General features: G+C 38.8%; 1 protein-coding gene across 2 annotated transcripts in view; it reads right to left on the minus strand.

The window, feature by feature from the left end:
• LOC131161209 (WPP domain-interacting tail-anchored protein 1) overlaps window positions 1-12168 on the minus strand; it is a 28358-nt gene extending 16190 nt beyond the window's left edge. Inside the window, exon 1 of one of the 2 annotated variants that reach the window (XM_058116900.1) lies at window positions 12054-12168. The gene's annotated coding sequence lies outside the window, so the exon portion shown is untranslated. Of the gene's footprint in view, window positions 1-12047 lie in introns of both variants that reach the window. The other variant, XM_058116899.1, reaches the window with a different exon arrangement.
• Window positions 12169-13181: the final 1013 nt, after the last annotated feature.

Here is a 13181-nt window from a genome sequence, read left to right on the forward strand (position 1 = left end):
TATAAGTCTTGTCAACTAGGAAAGCATCATTGTGTTTCCTTTGCCTCCTAGGGCAATAAAAGAGTCATTAGCCCTTTTACGTTAGTCCATTCCAATGTTTGGGTCCTAGTTGAGTCATCTCAAAGTTGAGGACCCGGTTCGGCTAAGTCCCTTGGTCAGTCATCAAGGAGTTCTTCCCGCTTCAGTCAATTAGCAAGACAATGTGAATAGGTATTATCAAGTCAAGGGCCGGACCTAACTCCGTACTTTGTTACATTTTCTAATGACTACTCTAGAAGGACTTGATTTTATTTAATGAAAGATCGTTCTAAGTTGTTTAATATCTTTTGTACCTTTTGTTCTCAAAAAAAGGCTCAATTTGATATGCTAGTCCAAATAATTTGTACTGATTCTACTAGGAGTACTTCAGTACTCAATTCAATACCTATACAACTAACTTTAACGTGATCCATTAGTCATCTTGTGTCCACACTTCACAACACAATGGAGTTGCAGAATGCAAAAATAGACATATTCTCAAAGTCACTCAAACCCTACAATATCAAATGAATGTCCCAAATGTTTTTTGAAGTGATGTCGTGCACACCACTTGCTCTCTCATCAATAAATTGCCCTCTTCTATCCTTGATGGTAAAATCCCATTTTCAATTACCTTCCCTAAGGCTTCTTTGTTCTCCCTTCCTCGTCGTATATTCAATTGAATGTCCTCCGTTTATCAGTTAAATCCAACAAGGAATAAGTTAGATCCTCGTGCTATCAAATGTATTTCTCTAGGTTATTCCTATACTCAAAAAGGATATCAATGTTATAGCTCTACTTTACATCAATTCTTTCTCTACTGATGTCACCGTTTTTGAGTCTACACCATATTATTCTGGTTCTTTGATTTCTGTTGACCTTGACGAACCCCTTTTTCTACCCAATCTTCCTAATCCAAACCTATTTTCTCCGCCCAGTCCTCTTACTTCTTCATCCAGTTTGAGTCCTTATCACATGCGTCATCCCAATTTGCAAGTGTACACATGAATACTCAAAGGAGGAGAGCCTCCTCCAGCTTCCACTTCTATGCCTCTAGTTCCCTCATCAGATGATCCTATTTCCCAAGTGGTTGATCCTCCTATTGTCATTCGAAGAGGTAATTGCACTTGTACCCAAAATCCAATCTCTAATTTTGTTTTTGATGGCTTCTTGTCACCCTCATATTACCGTTTGGTCAATACTTTGTCTTATGTTGCTCTTTGAAAGTTTATTTCTGAAGCTCTATGCCATTCTAAGTGGCGAAATGCAATGATAGAAATGCCTGCACTATAGGATAATGATAGTGGGGAATTGGTGCCTCTTCCTGTAGTAAGTCTATGGTTGGTTGTCCTTGGGTGCTCACCGTGAAGATCAATCCAAATAATTCTATGGCTTGATTGAAGGTCCACCTTGTAGTTAAGGGATATACTCAAGTGTATGATTTGGACTATTCAAGCACATTCTCCATTGTCGCCAAACTTGCCTCAATACATTTATTCATCTCCTTAGCCACCAGCTATCACTAGCCTCTACATCAATTAGATGTGAAGAATGATTTCCTACATGGTGATCTTTAGGAGGTCTATGTGGAGCAACCACTTGGGTTTGTTGCTCCATAGGAGTCAAGCTTAGTCTATTAGTGAGTCATTATATGGTTTAAAACAATCTCCCAAGGCATGGTTTGGTTGATTTAGCGTTGTAGTACTTGAGTTTGGCCTTCGATAGTGTGCAATAGATCATTCTCTATTTTATCATCATACTCCATCGAGCAGGATTCTGCTTATTATGTATGTGGATGATATTGTGAAAACTGGTGATGATGATCAAAATATCCAGAGCTTAAAAGCATTTACAACACACTAAGTTTCAAGCCAAGGATTTGGGACCATTGAAGTACTTCTTGGGTATAGAAGTATCGAGATCTCGTATGCGAACAGTCTTGTCACAAAGGAAGTATGTTCTTAATCTCTTAGATGAGACTAGGATGTTGGGATCCAAACTTGTTGATACACCTATAGATCCTAATAGTAAGCTAGTGGCAGATACGGGTGATTTATTGCTCAACCTAAAACAATAATAAAGACTTGTTGGAAAGATGAATTATCTCACAATCACTCGACTAGAACATCTTTTGCAACAAGTGTTGTGAGTCAGTTTCTTGATTCTCACAGAATAAGTCACTTGGATGCAATAATTCGCATCTTGAGATATCTCAAAGTGCACCCGGGAGAGGTCTCTTATATCAGGATTGAGATCACTCTCATATTCAAGGATATAATGATGTAGATTGGGCCTAGTCACCTTCGAATTAAAACTCGGAAACCAGGTACCGTATCTTAGTGGTAATTTGGCTTCTTGGAGGAGTAAGAAACAAATTGGGGTGGCCAAGTCAAGTGTTGGTTTAGAGTATAGGATCATGGCTTACAATAGATGTGACCTTGTTTGGTTGAAGAACATGTTGGAAGAACTGAGTTTTCCACATTCTCAATCTATGGAGTTAATGTGTGATAATTAAGCTGCCACTTATATTGCCTCCAACCTAGTCTTCCATGAGCGGAAAAAACACATTGAAGTTGATTGCAGCTTTCTTCAAGAGAAACTTGTGTAGAAACTCATTACCACCATGCATAAGAAGACTAATTTGCACCTTGTTGATTCATTTACTCTAGCTTGAGGAGGAGTGTTGGTAGTTATTTTAGTCATTCAGCATCATTAGGTAGTATTATATTAATAAGTGAGAGTTAATTAAGGGTATTATGGTCATTGTCATGTGCTTGACATACATTATAAATAGAGAAAGAGACCTATCATTATGATTAGGTCTTTCATTTTACCCAATTATTTAACATCACGAAAACCTATGATAGGGAAAATTGGAGCTTTTTAAATAAGGTGAAGTGTAGGGAAAGGCTCTCAAGTGGTATGGAAGAATTAGGAAACGGATCAAAGGTTGCTTGATTTCGACCAATTTGTCGATTATTGTCAATTGTCATCCTAGATGGTGGTTCAAAGCAACTCGGAGGCTCAAACAAAGGGATGCATTGTCTCCTTTCTTCTTCACTCTAGTTGTAGATACCTTAAGTAAGTTGCTCGTGCACGCTCATGGGAAGGGAGGAAATGGAGGCGTCTCATCTTTGGTTTGCTAATAATACAATGTTATTTCTCAAGGACAATGTTGTGAAATTCTACCAAGTTCGTTATCTTGCTTAAATCTTCGAGGTTTAAAGATCAACTTGTCCAAGAGTGGGTGGTTGGTATCAATTTGGATGTTAAAGAACTAGAGAGTTTTTAAACATTGGCAGAATGTATTACCTTAAAACACTTTCTTATTTTGGTCTCCCACTTGGGGCAATCCAAGCTTCTTGCTTCTTTGGACCCTATGATTGAGAAGGTGGTAGGAGATTGGCGGATTAAAAGAGGGTATATTTGTCTCTTGGAGATCGTATCACACTCAATTGTGCCCCATAGTCCAATATCCCTATTTATTTACTTTCTCTCTTTTGAGTGTCCTTGAAAGTAGCTAAAGATCTAGAGAGGTTTATGCATGACTTTAGAGAGCATTTAGTTAGTTGGGAGGTTGCTAGTAGACCCAAATTTGAAGGGGGACTTGAGCTTGGCAATGTGGTATACAAAAACATCTCCTAATTGGTAAACAGTTGTGAAGGTTTCAAAACTCCCTATGGAACAAGGCGGTAAAAAGTAAATATAGGCTCCACCAAAATGGGTTCGACTGTGGGAGCGGGAGACAAAGAGGAAGTTATTTCTCATGCAAATCCTTGGAAGTTCATGTCCCAACGAGTTAGGTTTTTCTCACCCACTTCAAAAAGGGAAATGCCTATTTCACTTCTAGGAGGATGTTTGGGTGGGTGAGGTTTCTTTGGAGCTAAAGGTGCCTCACTTGTTCAAGCTTTCTTCTCTCCACAATGTGCCCATCAAACCCATTCATATCTTCTGAGGGGGGCACTCTTCCATGGGACTTCCATTTTTTTAGAAATCTCAACCAAGGAGACGTCGATGAGCTAACAAACTTGCTTTCTACATTTGACCACTTTGCTCCTTCCAATAGGGAGGATAAGAGTCTGAGAGGGTTACTTTTGGGAGTTGTTCTCTTTGAAATCCATTTTTCTCAAACCTCTTAGAAAACACTTCTCCCAATCCCTGGAGCCACATCATTAGGAAGGCTAAAGTTCTTTGGAAGATCCAAACCTTTTTATAGGGTATGACTCTAAATAAGATTCATATGAATGATTTGCTGCAAATAAGAAGGCACTATATGCCTCCCCATCCTAACATGTTCTTTATGTGCCACAAGTCCAACGAAACAAATGATCACCCTTTTTCTACATTATAAGATGGCATCACATCTTTGAAATGCTCTCTTTTCTTTTACTTTGAGAGTGTGGCAACTCTATTGTAATCTTTTTGGTTCTAGATCATTGTACCTAAAGCAAATTTTGTCCTCATACTTTATAAGTTATTTCGTTTCTACAATTTTTCTCTTATCCAAAAAATAAAAATAAAAGTAAAAAACAATCGGAGGCCACCAAACATGATTTGAAATGCCCTACTGTAAAGATGATGATGATGATGAGGATAATGATACATAAACACAATGCCTTGAGAACAGTAAAGACCATCTCAAAAAAGAAGCGATGGTGACCTCTCTCTTGCGAGCATCCAACACTTCTTTCCGTAGTCTCTCCCACCGCAAATGAGCTATCATAGTGACTTCCCCTTCGATCTCCACTCCCTATCTTTCTCAAAATCTTCATCAAAACCCATCTCTTCTTTTCGCTTTCTCATTTCCTCACGATAAGGTTCTGTGCCTCAATTTTTCCGTCTTCTCCCTTTCGCCTCTTCTTTTAGCTCTCTCATCTTCTCATAGAAAGCTATGGTGTCTTGTTGGCCACTAAGTCCTACATTTTTTCTTCGTACTACTGTTCTCCTTCATAAACCCTAATCTCCATAGAAGCCTGTGATCTCCATCAAAACCACCATTCTTGTCTCCACACAGAAAAGCCTCTTCTAAAACCCTATTTTTCTTCTTATGTTCATCATTTTTTCTTCCCCACAAACCTACTTCCTACATCTCAACACTGGTCCTTCGATTCCCGAATAGAATCCACCTTATTAATCCATAAGAAATGCTTCTCCTTTAAGGTGAATGGTCAAGTTTTGCGCATCGTTGAGAAGACCAGACGAAGGAGGTTCGCTTTATCCACTTCTGAAGATGATCGTAGTTGGCTGGAACTTGAACTCTTTTGTTTCCTATTTACAAAAACTCTAGACCCTTGGGCAAGAATCCTCAGAGCCCCAAGCTGCATTCTCTTGCTCAGCTGAGGTTGAACAGCTTCGGGAGGTTTATGTCACTAGAGAAAATCCCACACAAAGGGATTTTGAGTACAATATACCAAATGGAAATGAGGCTTTCAGCTGGAGAGCTTTCTGGGAAGCTACTAGGGGTGTGCATGGAGATAGCGTCAGAGGCACTATAGTCTAGCAGTTGAGATGCCATGATTGGGGTTCTATTAAAATCATTAATTTTCCAAGACTCCATGAAAGAAAATCGGTGTTTTATAGACTGATACCACAAGGTTTGCATTCAAGGAAACAACTGAAGAAAAATCCTAATGTGGTTAAGACAATTTTTCAGGGGAAACATTCAGGGCTTGCAAGGAAGCGCTCAAACATAAACTTAGAAAATTTTCAAGAGAAGGGCATGTTGAGTAAACATAAAGGAGTTTCCAACCGAGTAATTACAAATCTCAAACCTCAAACATCTACACCTGCTCGATCCTATAAGGAGGCCCTCATTCGATGCAAATTGTTGACCCCCATGCAGAGCAAGGGAGGAAATCTCATTTTCAATTGGCCCATACAAGATCAAAGGAGTAAGTGTTATAGACACTTTCAGCTGCCTATAGGAGAGTCAGGGCTCAGCTGGGAGGGCAGCCCAGATCAAAGTAAGGAAACAAATTGCCTTATCAAAGGGTAAACCTTCCGAGGAAGAAAGGAGATTACAGCACTTTTCTTCAGAGAAAGAAGGGCTTCTTATTGACTGTCTCCGCAAGATGAGTGAGATCAGAGATAATGATAGATGCAAACGAATGGAAAGACATTACTCAAGGATCCCATCTCCTGAAAAAGTTGGCAAGTTTTCCTTTAAGGAAGAGGCAAGTCCAGACAGGGTCCTTACTCCCTCAAACCATATCATCTCAATTGATAATTTGGCATCCTCATCTAAACCAATACCGTCCACAATTTCAACTCTTGTGGTTTGAGTAATGAACTTATGTAGGGCACACAAGATAGACTTGCTGCAGTTGAGGGTAATCCACCCACTCCGTTAGTATCACATAACAACTCGAATGCTCCTCATTGGACCTTTTAGAGGATGAGAGGGCTAACCTAGATGCCCAGGTTCCCCTAAATGAGTTGGACCTTGTTTTGGTTAATTCAAGGAGGGGAAAGAATCAAACTTAGGGAGGGGGATTCAAGGGATAAAAAGAAGGCTAGAAACTGAGGAGGGAGCTGGGAACGCTAGCATCTTTGGTTAAGTATGATAAGGGCAGACTTCCAACCAAGGCCTTCTTGCATACAAAATGAAAAGCTCCTTTCTTGGAACATTAGAGGTCTAGGTAGTAGGGATAAAAGAAGAATGGTTAAGTATCTCATTTCTAATTCCAATCCTGGCATCTTATTCCTTCAGGAAACTAAGCTGAAGAATGTGGATTTTTTCCCGATCAAAAGTATTTAGGGTAGTAGAAATAGAGATTGGGTGTCTCTCTTTTCCTTGGGGGCATCTAAGAGTCAAATTATTGTGTGGGACTCTGGAGTAGCATCCGTTAAGGATTTCCTTGAGGGGTTCTTTTCCCTGTCTGTTCTCCTTGAAATCAGAGGTGTAGGAGTGTGGTGGTTTACATTGATGTATGTGCCAAATGTTGTTTCTTTGAGGACCTAGCTCCATAAGAAGTTGCAGATCATTTTTGGTTTGTGTGTTCCTCATTGGGAGAAGGGGGGGAATTTCAGTGTAGTTCACAATTCTATAGAGATCCTAGGGTGTTCTAGAACCTCTTCGACCATAAGGAAGTTTGACTGTTCTATTCATGAGTGTGGGCTTACAGGTATCCCTATTGAGAATGATTGTTTCACCTAGGGGGACTGGGATAGTAGGGCTTGCTCCCATATTGACAGATTTTTGTTCACTATTGAATGGGAGGACGTTTTCCCCCATCTTGACCAACAAATCCTCCCCAAGCCCACTTCTGATCACTTTCCCCTCCTTTTAGAATCCAACCCCATGAAGTGGGGGGCCTACTCTTTCCATTTTTGAGAACATGTGATTAACTCTTCCTTCCTTCCAGGAAAATGCTAGAAGTTGGTGGAACGTCAAGTGGAGGGTTGGGAGGGTTTTTAATTCTTCAAGAAGCTGAAATTCCTAAATCCAAACTGAAATTTTGGAAAATGAATACTTTTGGGAATGACACAATTGCTAAAAATAAGATCCTCCCTGAGATTGCTGCCCTAGATAGGTTGGAAGAGTGTGGTCTCCTTGGGGAAGAGGATGGGTGTAGGAAGGTCAAGCTTAGCAATGTATTAGACATCCTCCTTATGAGAGAAGACATAAGTTGGTTTCAAAAATCTAGCGTTAAATGGATTAAGGAGGGAGATTGTAACTCTAGTTACTTCCACATGGTTGCTAATGGGAGAAGGAAAAAAAAAGCTACATCAAGGAGTCGATTTTGGACTTAGGTCAGGTGGTGAGGGGAAAAGACTAGGTAGGTGTCAAGATCACCAACTTCTACAAATCTCATTTTTAAGAGAAAAATCCAAACAAGTAAATGGTGGAAGGCCTTGATTGGAGCCCCATTTTAGAGAATTCAGCTCGATGGTTGGAAAGACCATTTGAAGTTGAGGAATTTAGAAAAATGGCTTTTGACATGAGCAGAGATGAGGCCCTAAGCCTAGATGGGTTTTCAATGGCTTCCTTTTAAGAAAAATGGGCTATGTTGGAAGCAGATATCCTTAAATTTTTTTAAGAGTTTCATCATAAAGGTGTGTTTAACATTAGTGTTAATTCCACTTTTATCACCCTTATCCCTAAGAAGGAGGGAGCAAGAAGCGATGGGGACTTTAGACTAATTAGCCTTGTCACAAGCCTTTATAAATATTATCTAAAGTCCTCGCTAACAAATTAAGAGTTGTCTTCAAGGAAACTATCACTTTGGCCCAATCCGCTCTTATTCATGATAGGCATATCTACAGTGTTGGTGCTAACAACTAATGAGGTGGTATAAGATGTGAAAAGTAGGGGAAGAAAGGGTATTGTTTTTAAAGTGGATTTTGAGAAAGCCTACGATAGGATCAACTGGGGCTTTTAAAACAAGGTGTTGAATAAGAAAAGTTTTGGAGATTTGTAGAGAAAGTAGATTAAGGGTTGTCTCATCTCAACCCATATGTCCATCATTGATAATAGTCAACCAAGAGATTGGTTCAAAGCCTCTAGGGGTTTTAGACAAGGGGCTCCTCTATCCCCTTCTCTGTTCACCTTAGTTGTTGATCCCCTTAGTAGGTTTTTTTTTCATGCTTAGGCAAAGGGAGTGATCAAAGGCCTACATATGGGGAGGGAGGAAGTGGAGGTTTCACACCTTCAATTTGCTAATGATACCCTGCTTTTCCTTGAGGACAGTCTAGCAAAGTTCAGGAAGGCTATCTTCTTGTTCAAAATCTTTGAGAAGATCTCTACTTGTCTAAGAGTCGTTTAGCTGCTAATTAACATGGATGAGAGGGCTCTTCAAAATTTCACATTAAGTGCTAGTGGTGATTCCATTTCGTGGCCCCTGACTTATCTCAACCTCCCTCCTGGAGGTAACCCTAACTCTGAAACCTTTTGGGGTCCCGTCCTAAATAAGGTGGCAAGGAGATTGGAGGGATGGAAGAGGAATTATTCTCCCTTAGGGGTTGTGCTACTCCCTTTAGTGCTTCTCTCTTGAACATCTCGATTTATTATCTCTCTTTGTTCAAAGTCCACACTAGGGTGGCCAAATCCTTAGAGAGGTTGATACATGATTTCCTTTGGTTAAGATTTGGCGAGGGTAGGCGTGACCATCTGGTTAGCTGGGACTTGGTTAGCAAACCAAAGTTTTTTTTTTTTTTTTTCGGTTGGGGGGGGGGGGGGGGGGGGGGGGAGGGGGGTGTTGGGGGTTGGGCATTGGGAATATAGCATCCAAGAACATCTCTCATATAGGTAATGGCTTTTGAGATTCCCTCTGGAAACAAGTCCCTTTGGCATAAAGTGATAATGATTAAGTATTGGATCAAATGGAATGAGTGGAGACAAGGAGCAGTGGCATTATATCTCACGCATGTCCCTAGAAATTTTTCTTTCAGGTAGCTAGTTAGTTCTTTCCTATTATTCAATTCAAGGGATGGGTGGGTGAGGAGATATCGTTGGAACTAAAGGTTCCTAGTCTTTTTAAGATGTCTTCTCTTCATAATGCTCCTATTAGTTCCTTTATTTCTTCTTAGGGGCTTATTTCCCTTGGGAATTCCACCACTTTAGGAATCTCAATGGAAGAGAGGTTGACGAGCTCACTACCCTTATTTCCTTGTTGGACCAACAAATTCCCTCTATTAGTGAGGATAAGAGAGTGTGGGAGGGGGATTCTTCAAGTATAGTTATTTCTAAATCTTTTCTTTCCTACCTATTGAAAACCTATAATCCTAATCCTTTTCCTAGGAACCGTAGTATTTGGAGGGTTAAGGTGTCGAGGAAGATTCGGGCTTTTGTCTTAAACCGTGTTTCTGGAAAGGACTAACACACATGATCAGCTTCAAAGGAGAAGACCCTATATGGCTGTCAGTCCTAATATATGCATCATGTGTTATGAAAATAGCGAGTCCAATGCCCATATCTTTGTGCATTGCAAGGAGGCATTGCAACTTTGGAATGGCCTTTTCTCTATGGCTAGGGAAGAGTCGGTGGCTTCACAAAAGGTTAGGGACTTGCTTTAGGTTAACTTCAAGGCCCTTGGAAGAACAAAAAATGGTAGAGCTCTTTGGCATGTAGCTATTTTTTCTATCATTTGGACCTTGTGGACATTAAGAAACTCAAAAATTTTCATAAATCGATCAATCTCCTCACGACTATTGTGGGATAGAGTGACTTTCATTGCCTCTTTGTGGGTGCACTTTATTTAGGGGACTTCCTCTGGCTAGCCTCATAAAAGACTAGAAGGGAGCGCTTTAGCAACAGTCTTTTGTTTGTATTGTATTTTTCTGTTCATATGCTAGTTCTTTCCTTGTTGTCTATAGGTTTTTATAGCTTTTTTAGCTGGTTGGAGACGATTCCTCATCCTCCAAATTTTGTACTCCTTTTCCTCCAGTTTTAATAAATTATCTTCTTCTTCTTTTATCAAAAAATTAATATACACTGAAGGACTCATGAGTCACCATCATTTCTCAATTCCAATTGTTCACTAGTACCATCATTTCTCACTTAAATAAAGCAGCCGAAAAATATTGGCAGAAATATTTAACTCAATTTGAGACTTTGCAAACCCGACATTCAAAGTCTCCAGCACAATAACTTCATCTATAAAATCTAAAAAATTAAGCCAACTCAAACTTAGTACAATATAAGGCTAAAATTATTGGACTAGCTTAAAAGAAGAGGGTTGGACCCGCTGTAATACAAAATAGAATTCCTCCCCCTCAACCCCAAAAATAAATAAATGGATAAAAGACACTGACCTCTTATGAGGTTTGGCAAAAAGACAATTACCTCCTTTGAGGTTTCAAAAAACCCAAGTACCTTCCTGAGGTTTCAAGAGTTCCACAGAAATCCCTTGAGATTTACCAAAATGACACTAACATATCCTTGTATTTTGCAAAAGGAAAAGAGTTTTAAGGGGTCTAAGCATCCCAAAAAAGAAAATGTCAGGGTAGGTCTATGGAAGTTTGAAACCTCAGGAGATGGTGTCTTGGATTTTTGAAAACTCAAGGAGTTCAGGGTTTTTTTTGCCAAATCTCAAAGGAGATTAGTGTCTTTTGCCCTAAATAAATAAATACATGTATAAATAAATAAATAAAATAATTTCCCCTTCCATCAATAGCTTCCCATTTATATGACCATAACCTTATTAAATTAACATTGATTGTAATTAGGAGAAAGGCATCCTTCACTATTCATTATAGTTTGACCAGCTCTCCGAGTAAACTAACATAGTACATAGGTCATCTGTACCACAGCAGTCATCACTAGTCCTTATTGCCATCAAAGAAACTCCATCACTCTGTTTGATCCTATACTTATAAAAAATAAAAATATAAAATATAAAATATACGAAAACTCTTTCTAGGTATCTCGTTATTTGGAACCTGGGAATCAAAACCTTCAGTTAATTGTTCCTAATTTCCCTTCCAAATTCCACCAAGCCAAAAAAAATGATCCTAAATTACTAATACAAGCATCAGCTTGTTTAACTGATTTTAACCCTCTGGAAATGAACAACGCTTAAAAAGTATGATTCAAATTTCAATTTCTTTTCTTTTCCTCAGTTTTTCAACAAAAGAACAAAGGTATAAACTCCTTCAGAAATACCAACTCAGAGCAATCAATCCACGCACTACCTAGACAAATTAAATCCAACCCCCCAATTTGAACTCACATCCACGAATCTTAATAATCGATGTAGTTCCTCATCTCTAACCAGTCCTTATTCTCCTCCGTTTCACCAAAAACAACCTTGCGAACATCCTCCTAATTCCTAAAGACACAACATTAACAAATGCACAAAAGAAACCCTCAAAAACCCAAAAATTCCCGAAAACCAAAAATTTAAAATACCCATCTCCGAATTCGTAAGATACCCACAAAAAAAAAAAAAACAAAAACCTCGGAAATACAACAAGAAGTTACAAAATTTCAGTCATTCCCTCAGGAAAAAAAATTACAAACAGAAGAAAACAAAAGCGTAAATTGGCTACGAGAGTGCAACAACAGAAGAAATATCAAGATCCACACTGACCGTAACCTTGAGCAATTTGGCGGGTTTTCTCAAGAGCCCCAGGCAGAATACAGGGACCGCCCTGGAATGCAGATGTGATAGCTGTTAAAACTTTTATATATATTAGTTAAGATATAATAATAGCAACCCGAATCCCTGATCTGAAATTTAAGTGTTGGGAGCGGTGCGTACGTGTTGTACGTGGCAGTGCGGGGTGCGACACTAGTGGCACCACCCGGTAATCAAGGCCTTTTTTCTCTTTGGTTCAAACTTCAAACGAGAAAAAAGTAATTGCAAAATAAAATGTCTTGCAATTATCTACTAATCAAAGTGGTAATTCATTAAAAATATATATTTATTATTTCTTTTATTACATTTTTTCATGGAAGATGTAATAAAATTTCAGTGAAATTTTTTTAGAAAATTGAGAAAGTAGACCGAAGGATCTTTCTTTATATGAAACCTATTGCAGGTATGCACAATGAGGTCACATTTTTATATTTTCAAAGAATTATAGAGATATTTTATAAGAAAGTAAAGTTGATCCATGAAAAAAGAAAGATATGCATCATGAAATAGTTAATGATAGAATGTGAAAATATGTATTTCCATGTCCTAAATATGGATGATATTTTTTGTTTTGAAATATGCAAAGGAAATTGTGTTCAAGAAAAGATCTAACAACTACACCCTAAGGAGGCAAACAAGCTGATCATGAGGTAATCACTTCAATTTTAAACCCAAACATTGACAAGAAAGAACCAACTAAAACTAAAGGAGCTTTTAGGGAACTTGAATTCCAAATTGAATAAGAAATACAAAATTTTGGGAGAAGGATTAAGAGCCATAGAAGGAACCAATGTGTTCAAGTCAATGGATGTGTTTAACTAATGTCTAGTCCTAGATATTGTTCTCCCATTAAAGTTCAAAGTCTCAAATTTTGAGAAATTTGACAACTCAAGGTGTCTTGTCACTCATAAAGATTTATTGCCCAAAAATGATTGCCTACTCTCATGATGAAAAGCTATTAATCCATACCTTCAAGACAACCTAACCGGTGCAGCCATAATATGCCTTATGTTGGATCAAGAAAGAGTCCAAACATGGAATGACTGGGCCTAACTATTCATTCCCTATTACAAACATTGTGGTTAA

Source organism: Malania oleifera, chromosome 1, assembly GCF_029873635.1.
Source record: "Malania oleifera isolate guangnan ecotype guangnan chromosome 1, ASM2987363v1, whole genome shotgun sequence".
Classification (NCBI taxonomy): domain Eukaryota; kingdom Viridiplantae; phylum Streptophyta; class Magnoliopsida; order Santalales; family Ximeniaceae; genus Malania; species Malania oleifera.